This window comes from Phyllostomus discolor, chromosome 13, assembly GCF_004126475.2.
Source record: "Phyllostomus discolor isolate MPI-MPIP mPhyDis1 chromosome 13, mPhyDis1.pri.v3, whole genome shotgun sequence".
NCBI lineage: Eukaryota > Metazoa > Chordata > Mammalia > Chiroptera > Phyllostomidae > Phyllostomus > Phyllostomus discolor.
The window spans coordinates 474,249-483,360 of record NC_040915.2 but is presented as its reverse complement, the minus strand read 5'-3'; positions in this window follow the sequence as shown (position 1 = coordinate 483,360).

Genomic DNA, 9,112 nt, shown 5'->3' with positions numbered 1-9,112 from the left:
CTCTGGTGTACCCCATCCTCAAACGCCTTCGTGGAGGGGCCCATTCTGGAAAGAATTTTTTTTTTTGCTTTAATGGACCTCATTAGACCACATTCAAAGGGCCCTCATTTACAAAGGACCATTCAGAAGATTATCCAAGCCTGTCGGAATGTGCCGGTAAACAGTCCTGAGAAAGAATGTGCTTCGACGGGAAAGGGAGTGCAACACAGCCAACTGCGGACTGGCGAGCTGACTTTACACAGATGCCTAAGCCAGAGAGAACTTTACGTTTTTATTAGTTTTTGTAAACACTTTTTCTGGATGGGTAGAAATATAACCATGCTAGAACTGAGAAGGCAACTGAGGCAGCAAAACTTCTACTCAAAGAAATAATCCCTAGGTTTGGGCTTCCTTGCGGCATTCAAGCAACAATGGATTGTCACTCACTTCAGAAATCTCCCAGAAGACAGGAGGGGCACCAGAGAATCAGTGGAGACTGCCTGAACCTGGGAGACTGCCATCTCCTGGGAAGATCCAGAAAATTACCCGCACAGTAAAGAAGACCCTGGCAAAATGTGCCAGGGAGCACACTTGAAACGGGACCAGCTGCTTCCTGTTGCCTTGCTCTGGATGCAGGCAGCACTCTGGAGTTGAGCTTAAGTTAAGCCCTTTTGAAACAGTTTGTAGGAGACCCATTCAAGTTTCTGTTTTAGGGACACACCCTTTATATTTAGAACACAAATCAAAAGGCAAACAGTATGTACGACATCTTGGGCAAACACTGGCAGTTTTGCACAAGTGTGTTCATCTACTCATGTGATGAGTCCTCACACCTGTTTCTGCAGGGAGACGGAGTCTCAGGAAAGACCTGGAGGACTTGAGGTTCTGACCAGCAGTGAGCTGAGCAATGGCCCGGTCCCTATGACATCCCGCTGACAATGCACTCTTCCCCGAAGCTCATGGGAATCAAGCCTTGGGTCCAGCACATGCAGGTAAAGCAGGTACCGCCTGGGGAAGACTTGGATCTTGCTGCTGCTGCTGCTGCTGCTGCTGCTGCTGCTGCTGCTGCACTGTGAGGGAAAGCTGCGCCTGCACTCTCGAAAGTGGTTTTAAATTCCTCTTTCGAAAAGAGACAGAGCCTCCCAAAGCTAAGTGACGGTGTCACTTTTTATTATTATTTTTGATGGCTGCTGTACTTTGTGCCCATACTTGGACTGAGAATGCCTTTGTCTGCATCTCCTGGACAGTGGAGCTTCCTCGGCAAACTTGTCCTGCTCCTGGGTAGCCACCCAGAGCCCCGCTCAGGGTCCCACCACGGGGATCCTCTAGTCTCTCCAACTCCCTACACTCCCTCTGCACTACCAGGCAGGCCCCTCACCACACACTCAACCGTTTGTCTGCACAGTAGGGCTCACTTTGAAAGCCCATCTGCAGCACCGTCTCTTGAAATATGAAGCAGCCTCCAGCATCACTTGTCCTACAGCACCATCCGCTGGACCCTATGGGGGGCCCCTCTGAAGACAGCAGTCCTTCTCCCTCGCAGGAAGGCTTGCCTCCATACTGGAGCCCTTTCTTCCTTTAATAGAGAGCTGGAACCTCTGGACCTGAGGATAGGTAAGATGACTTCCTCTTGACAGCTAGAAGAAAATGGAGAAGATTAGACCTCTATCCCTTTACCTTTACACGATTACAAAAGTCCAGAGTCTTGAAGGGGGGGATTGTTACTGTAGGCAGCTGCTGGTGGGAGCACAGGCTGGCTGGCCACTTCAGGAGCAGGCCACGCAGGGGCTGTGCAGAGAACGTGGGTGTGCCTGGCTGCAGGAGTGCCCCGCAGACTCCAATAAGCTACCCCAGCTGTGGGAGCACTGTGTCCCATGTCAGGAGACAAGCTGAGGGCCGAGGCACCTCCAAGCTTCCTGACGGCCCCCCTCCCACTGCCATGGACAGTCAGGGAGCACCGGGGAGTCCTTCCCATTGGCCAAGATGGTGCAGTTGGAGGTTCTTACACCAAGGAAGCCAGAAGCTAGAAAAATGAATGGACAGAGCCTGGGCATGCCGAAAGCTAAAAAGATGACAGATGAGGCCCAGGTGTGCTGAAAGCTAGAAGGATGAATGGATAGGGCCCAAGTACGCCAAAAGCTAGAGAGATGAATAGACAGGATCCAAAGGCGCCAAAAGCTAGCCAGATAATTGAATGGAAGAAAAAGCCCTCCCCTTTTTATTGCTGTAAGAACCACAGACTTGAGCAAGAAGAGGGGATGGTCTTTGAGACAGGAGTGTGCCATCCTCCCAGATCATGGCAACTGAATAGCCTCTTCCCCTTCCTACCAGCACCTGCCTCATGACTTTAGCTCTCATTGGGGCAGGTGCTGCACCTGCATGTTGTTACAAAATGGGGGCCGGTGTGACTATTGGTGACTACCTCACAAGGGGAGAAAAAAGATGAGTACTTTTCCTCCAGCTTTTTTTTCAATTGACATTCACTGTTACCCTGTATTAGCCTCAGGTGTGAACAGAGCGGTCCCCCAGTAAGTCCAGGCCCCACCTGGTCCTGTTACAGAACAAACAAGGGGGGCCTGGGACAATATAAAGAAGCCCCCAGGTCCATTATGTCCGCCACCAGAGGAAAGACATCTCTCAATGCCAGAGATTTGTGAAAAGGAAAGGAAACGTTTATTTAATGCTATACAAACTTAAAGTAGGGACCTAATGTCTTCACCAAAAATCCTAAAGTCCCTTAAAGCACCCACAAACAGACACAGTCCTTCCTTCCTTCCCCCTTTGCCCAGTCCAGAGTACCATATCTCCTAAAGCTGCGGGGGTCCCTACTCTGGCAAAGGCACGTGGTCCTCTCTCCCCGGACCACGGGAGTCCCCACTCTGCCAGAGACGCGTGGTTCTCCCTCAGGGCCGCGAGTCTTCACTCTACTAAAGCTGTGTGGTTCTCTCTTGCAGGGCTGCGCATGGTTCTCCCCCCTCAAATGGCTACCGCGTCTCAGTTTAAATCCCACCGCCAATCTTCCTCTGAAGCCCCATTTCCGGCTCCTCTCACAATTGGCTACAGCTGCCAGATTCTGGGCAGGTGTGGCCCTGTGGTATGGAGCCAATTATCTCCAGGCTCTTCTGGATCTTATTACAGATCCCTATTTGAGGCTCCCCTCTTGGCTGCACCCTGTTACAGTCCTGGGCCTGTGATGCTGCAGAGGCGAGTCCCTGGTGGGGACTCCTTCGCAACGATGCCAAGAGGGTTCTTGGCTTCATGCAATAAAGAATTCAAGAATGAGCCTTGGAGTGAAGTGAAAAGCTGGTTTTATGGAGGAGAGAGGAAAAGCAAGAAGAGCCACCCCACAGACAGCAGCAGAGACGAGAGGTGTCTGCAGAGGTGGGGCTTCTATGTGTTCGCAGTTTCTACGGAAAAATTATGGTGTGGGGGCTAGAAAGTGGGGGCAACGCTGGGATTAATTTTAGTCTCTACGAGACATATCCTGTGGTCTGCTTCTCCTTGGTGGTATGAGTGCGCGTCTGTGGTCTGGGCAAGCTATCAACAGTAACGTCGTCCACGGCCGATGGCCCAGCATCCAGGTCTGGCGGCACTCGGCAGGCTCCGAGTCTGAAACGGCTCCACCTCGGTCTGCTGGTTCAGTCTCTGCACTCCCCTCCCCATGTTGCATCGTCACCATGTCCTCTGACACGGCCCCTGGACTGTGCCTTAGGTCCCCATTGCTGTTCTGTCACTGCCCATCTGTGCTGCCAGCCCAGTCCCCCAGCCCCTGTCTCTGGCAGCTCTCAGTTTGTTCTCTGTGTGTTCAAGTCTGTTTCTGTTTGTTCATTCATTTTGTCCTTCAGATTCCACATGTAAGTGAAATGACAGGACATCTGTTTCTGTCTCACTGACTATTTCACCTAGCATAACGCCCTCTAGGTCCATCCATGTTGTCATGAACGGCAAGACTGCATTCTTTTTAACAGCCGATTTCCCAGTTTGGTCGACGTAGACTAACATGTGGCATCATGTAGGTTGAAGGAGGACAATGTGATGATGTGACCCATGTACAGACTGTGGAAGGACCGCCATACGAGGTCAGCAAAGCCTCCAGCACCTCCCAGAGCTGCCCATTCTTTTCTGTGGTGAGAGCATGGAGGTTCTGCTCCCCCAGAGCCTTCCCAGCACATTCACCATGACCTCGTGCTGTGTGCACACCTTGCTCACTTGGGAACTCAGAGGTGTCTCCCCGCTCCCCCAGCCTGGCCCCGGTAACTGCCAATCTCCTTTTTGTTTCTATGAGCTCCGCTTTTTTGGGGTCCACATAAAAATCTTAAAAAACCAAATCCATAGAAACAGAGCACAGATTGATGGTTGCCAGGGGCTGGGTGGGCGGGGGCGGCTCTCCAAAGGCACGAACTTCCCACTGCAAGGTGAACGAGTGGGGGGGTGTCTAGTGCACACACAGCAACCACAGTTAACAATTCTGCACTGCGTGTTTGAAAGTTGCTAAGAGTGGGTTTTAAAAGTTCCCACCACACATTAGAAAATGTGCCTGTATGCTGACCGGCCTTACCGCGGTGGCCACTTCACAATGTGAACAGGTACCAAACCACTGTGCTGCACACCTCAAAGGGAGGCTCACACCAAGTTGCCTGTGGGGTGCACCTCAGCCAAGCTGGAGGGCGAAGGTGGGCCCCTCACAGCAGTGGGGTCGCACAGCACGTGTCTCTCTCTGTGTTACTTCGTCAAGCCAGTGCTTCGTGGGAGTCTGGGTAGACTGTACAGAAGGGGCCCTGCACAGTAAATGCTTCAGAAAAGTTGCCTTTTTTAATCATCATTTTTGCAATGATGCCTTTTCGCAATGCGCTTGGCAGGAGCTGTCGGTTAACTTGTGCTTTAAGGTTTTGAGCAACTTTACAAAAAAACAAAAACAAAAACGGAAGCTTGCCCTGCTTCCTGGATGTCTGGGTTCCCCTGGCACTCGGGCCTCACCCACCCCCTTCACTTTTCTCACTTCCGCGAGCTTTCCTTGGTTCATTAAGTCACAGCCACTTCCTTTTCCTGCCCCAGGACCAGGAAGCCCCTTCCCCCACAGACCTCAGCAAATCTTACTCTGCTCCCTGCTGCCCCTCCTTCCCTGCTGGGTCCCTCCTGGTGTCCCCATCCCATCACCTGGCCCAGCGAGCAGCTCCATTGCACCCAGGACCCTCATGTTTTTCAACATGACCAAGTTCAAGACCACAGACTTTTTCAGTTGAACAAGTTCAAGACCACAGACTTTTTCCTTCCTGTGGTTTAGATGAGATATTCTAAAAGAAGTTCCTGCATAGCACAGGTGGCAAACTCCTGCCCTGGAATGTGTCCCAACCTCAAGAACGTGGGTGTTCACTTCACCCAACAAGCCCCATGGACCCCAACGCACGTGGACGTCAGCCTGGGCGCCTTTCTCCTCACTCGTGGGAACCACAGTCCAGCTCAGGGCTGTCCCCACTACAGTGCAAGTAATCACAATGGTATTATGTCAAGACTGTATTGTTATGATCTGTTCAATGAACTCCAATTCAAAAGAACCTATGCCCCCCCTATGTTCACAGCAGCGTTATTTACAATATCCAAGTGTGGGAAGCAGCCTCAGTGCCCATCAGTAAATGAGTGAATCAAAAAACTGTGGTACATTTGCACATGGAATACTACACAGAAGAAAGAAAGGAGCTCCCACCCTTTGCGACAGCATGGGTGGAGCTGGGGAGCATTATGCTGAGTGAAATAAGCCAGTCAGTGAGGGACAAATCCCATATGATCTCACCTATAAGTGGAACCTAAAGAACAAAACAAACACATGAGCAAAATAGAACCAAAGGCAAGGAAATAAGGAACAGACTGACAGCAACCAGGGCAGAGGAGAGGTGGACAAAGGTGGAAGGAAGGGGGACTAGTCAAGGAGCAGGTATGAATGACCCATGGGCATGGACAATGGTGTGGGGACTGACTGTGGGAGTGGGGGTGGGGCTGGGTGCAGGAGAGCAAAGGGAGAAAGATTGGGACAACTGTAATAGGACAACAATAAAATATTTAATTAAAAAATAAAAGTATACTACTATAATCTATATTATTATTATAGCTAGCGGTTCCTGGGTACTTCCTATGTGCTGGTAATGTGCCCACTGGAGACATGAGACTTGTCCCCACCCCAGGCCTCCCTAATGAGGTCACTCTGCTTCCTGGGGATCTTGAAGTAAGAAAATGTACGAGGCTGTTACTTTCCATGCAACCTACTAGTTGCTGAGGGGCAGTTCTTTCAAGAAGGTCCTCAATTAATTCCAGCAGAAGGACTGTAAGGTTGGAATCATCTTCAAGAGGTAATGGGTCTACCCTGGCCAGGCAGTTTAGTTGGTTAGAGAGCATCATCCCAATACACCAAGGTTGCAGGTTTGATCCCCAGTTGGGGCACATACAGGAATTAACCAATGAATGCATAAATAAGTGGAACAACATATCGATGTCTCTCTCTCAAAATAATAAAAAATATTTCAAAAAGAGATAATGGACCCAAGCAGTGAGGTCTGCTAGTTGCACTGTTTTGTGGAGGGTGGTGGGGACTAGAGGACCCCTCTGTTGGCTGGGATAGAGTTCTCAGAAACCAGTCAAATCCAGGTGGGGACCATTCCCCAGGATGGGCAGAGAACCCCCAAGAAAACACACCAAGCCGAGATAAATGCCCCTGAGGAAATAAAGCAGAGGCCTCTCGGAGGTGGTGATGTAGGTGTTAGATGGGAAGGAGGGAGGGTGCAGAAATGTGGGGGGCAGCCCTGCAGGCAAGGGGGAGGACACGGACAGGGCCCTGTGGCAGGAAGGGCCCAGTGCTGCCAGAGCAGCTGTGGGGAATGAATGGGCTTCCCAGGGTCCAGACAGAGGGAGGCTGGATTTCATTCTCATAGGAGGGCTTTGAGGACTCTGGGCCGAGCATGTGGAGGGCTTGGCATGATACTGGGACACTGTTGGGCCGGATACTGCTGACTGCTGTGGTCCATGAATATTCATAGCATCAGAATATCTTCAATAAGACCTAACCTTTTTTAAAAAAGATATTATTTTTAGAGAGAGGGGAAGGGAGGGAGAGAAACATCAATGTCTGGTTGCCTCTTGCACACCCTGTACTGGGGACCTGGCCCACAGCTGAGGTGTGTGCCTGACTGGGAAGGGAACTGGCGACCCTTTGGTTTCCAGGCCTGCTTGCAATCCACTGAGCCACACCAGCCAGAGTAAGGCCTAAACTTTTTTTTTTTAGTTGACTCTGGAGAGGAAGGGAGAAACATCCCTTTGTTGTGTACCCAGAGGAGGGATGGAACCCACAATCTTGGCCCACAGAAGGACGCCATAATCAGATGAGTACCCAGCCAGGACCCTGACCTTCTCCCCTGACCTTTCTAATTTGCAGTCCCCTGAGCTCCAGTTACAAATGCAAAAGGACAAAGAAACCAAGAAATTGAGCCACAGGGCCCCCTGGTGTTCATGGTATCTGCCTACACAGGCAGGTCCTAGAGGAAAACAGCCCCTGCCCAGAAGGGCGAGTTTACAGATTTTTTAACAACCTCTTCCCCATGGCCCTAGCTGCTCTGGCTCAATGGATTGAGAGCTGGCCTGAGAACCAAAATGGTTCAATTTTCAAGCAGGGCACATGCCCGGGTTGCAGGCCGGGTGCCCACTGGGGGTGAGGAAGAGGCAGCCACACATTGATTCCCCCCCGATTTCTCCCTCCTTTCCCCTCTCTAAAAATAAATAAAATCTTTAAAAAATAAAACCATCTCCCCCACAATCTCTCGTTAAATCACTTCCGTGAGAGAACCTCACAGGGAACCACACACACAGGGCAAGCAGTTTCAGGGCTTTGCACAGACCCACCATGTAACTTCCTACACCCACCTTTGTGGCCTGGTGGGAGTGTCAGGTAAATCCTAGAACTGTTGCATCAGTTTTGTGTCTCTCCGAGCCCCCGCCCACACACACTGTACATGCAGTTCTTCTAGGAAGCGTGTCCTTAGAGTTCCCTGAATTCTTAAAATAGTTGACCTGAAAATCAGAGGCAAGACCTCAGCACGCAGGGAAGGCGGGTCTCATCTGGCCTGTCTCAGCCCATGCCCTCCTGGTCCCAGCCTTGTATGGATGGGATACATTCCCAGAGGTGATGGAGTGCAATGAAAATCAGCAGCACTCCACTGGGGAGGGGGTGCTCTACCTACCTAACCCACCCACCCACACACCGAGGGCACTGTCCCACACAGGCATTCTCCCGGCCACCTGCCAGGCCCCTGAGTGGCTCTCAGATCTCTTCTTCCCTTAATACCTTCCCTCTGGCTTCATTCCACTCTCCTGTGTTTGCCTCCACTGGGCCCTCTCCTCTTCTCCAATTCTTCATTCGCAGCTCCAACTTCACCTCCTCCAGGAAGGCTTCCTGACTGCCCCCAGACTAGGCTGACTAGGGTGTCCTCTGGCCTCCCCCACACCCCCCTGCTTCAATGCTCTGCCTGGCTGTGCATCTGTGCCCCAGAGACCACCATGTCCGTCTCACTGCTATTGGGTTCACAGGTCATTTCAGGTGAGTGAGCTGCTTTGTCTTCCCCCAAATATTATACGTTGAAGCCCTAACCTCCAGTACCTCAGGATATGACTGTGTTTAAAGAAAGGGCCTTTGAAAAGACACTTAAATTAACATGAGGCCATTAGGGTGGGCCCTAATCCAACGTGGCTGGTGTCCTTTTAAGAGATGAAGATGCAGACTTGCACAGAAGGGAGACCGTGAACACAGGGAGGAGACAGCGGTCTACCAGCCAAGGAGAGAGGCCTCAGAAGCCAACCCTGCTGACACCTCGGTCTTGGACTTCCAGCTTTCCGTTGTCTGGAATGGGGCACTTTGTCATGGTGGCCACGGAAACCTGATGCCCCTGGCAGAGGCTCTGAGAAGTCCCGCAGCAGGGGCCCCAGAACAGCCTGGGGATGAGGGAGAGAGTAAGCAGGCAGAGCTCTGACCTGCTGGGGTGGGAATCAGGCATGACCTGCCATGTGCTGGTCCTCACACAGACACAGGGTCTGACCCCAGGAGCTGGTGATGCCCCCGGCCTGTGTGGCCGTGGGGTTGTTCCCTGTGGCT